General features: G+C 32.8%; 1 non-coding gene across 1 annotated transcript; it reads right to left on the bottom strand.

Moving 5' to 3' along the window:
- Positions 1-256: 256 nt before the first annotated feature.
- On the bottom strand, positions 257-361 carry LOC118727062. The gene has a single exon (XR_004990478.1). It is a non-coding gene; the product is annotated as a U6 spliceosomal RNA (small nuclear RNA).
- Positions 362-1490: the final 1129 nt, after the last annotated feature.

Genomic DNA, 1490 nt, shown 5'->3' with positions numbered 1-1490 from the left:
CACTTCACATTTTTAATGTGTACAATCTGATGAGTTTGGACATGTGCAAACACACGTGATACCTTTTACTACAATCAAGTGGTAGACATATCCAACACCTCCCAAATTCCCTTGTGTCCCTTTAGGGTTTTCTTTGTTTTGTTTCGTATTTTCTTAGTAAGAACACTTAACATGAGATTTACCCTCTTAACAAATTTTGAAGTGCATCCGATTGGATTGTTAATACTGTGTAGGCTAGAGCAGATCTCTAGAAAGTAAACACATGGAACCCTTCACCAGTTTGTGTCACCCTTGCACAGGAGCCATGCTAGTGTACCCTGTATCGGTCCAATGTTAGTACATGTGCTGCTGAAGCGAGCATAGTGAGGTTGGCTGTTAAGTATGCAGTGTTTCTATTTTAAAAATTTATTTCAATAAAACCATGTCATTTTTAAAATTTATTTTTAGGTATTCATTTTTTAATTGACAAAATATATTTTTAAACTGTAGTAAATCATATTTTCTACTTAGTCATTGTTGGTATGTGGTAAAATTATTAAATTTGTTTTACCATCATCCAACTTACTGCATTTTTTGTTTTTAATAAATGTTAACATACTCTCTTACATTTTCTAGTGCTTACCATTCACAAATAAGATTGGATTTCTTATAAACGCTTTAACTGGTGCTTTAGAATTCTGCCAAATTATGTTACTGTAACACATGTTTTACCAAAAAAAATTTGTGACTGGTGATTTATGGTGGGTACTGTTCCCCTTAATAAGAAATGCATGTTATATTTCATCATATCTATTATGAGTATTTTTTACAATGAACATTTTGGCTTCTTAGACCTCTTAGCATTATGAAAATTTATACGGTTTCCAACAAAGGAAATCTGTTGCATTCCTGAAGTAAATTTTACTTGCTCGAGGAGCATCTTTTAAAATCTCTGCGAATGGGTTAAACTTATCTATAAAATATGAAAACGCTGCAACAAGTCATCGTTCATTTTTTTTCACAAGTATTTGTATTGCTTCCTAAATATATGGTCTACTTCCTGCCACCTCAATGTTTAAAGATTGGGGGTCACAGTATAAGATTGTAACCAGATGGTTGAACCTCGAGAGAGGACAGGGGCCGGGAAGGTGTATGGCTTTGGTAACATTCTATTCTTAAGCTGGGTTGTGAGTACATGTGGGTTTATTGCATATGTTTTTAAATATTTGATCTTTTTCAGGTCTTTAAATTTATTATGAAATCTTAGAAAGTAGTTTTTATATCACAGCGCCTCCGTTTTTCTGATAACCAGATTATTGTCATTTTGAAGATGCAATATTTTTCAAATTTTATAGAAATACAAAAATGATTTCTTAAAAATGTTATGGCCTAAATCAGTTTTAGAGAAGAACGAGTGTTTGCATTGGATCTTTGGATTGTTCTCCTTATTTCGAGCTATTGAACGTGTGTGTTGTCAACCATCACAGCTAATCATCTTCAGAACATTTTTA

The sequence above is a fragment of the Pipistrellus kuhlii genome, unplaced genomic scaffold, assembly GCF_014108245.1.
Source record: "Pipistrellus kuhlii isolate mPipKuh1 unplaced genomic scaffold, mPipKuh1.p scaffold_m20_p_23, whole genome shotgun sequence".
NCBI classification, from domain to species: domain Eukaryota; kingdom Metazoa; phylum Chordata; class Mammalia; order Chiroptera; family Vespertilionidae; genus Pipistrellus; species Pipistrellus kuhlii.
Note: the sequence above shows the minus strand (reverse complement) of the source record. Positions and strands in the feature narration are given on the sequence as shown.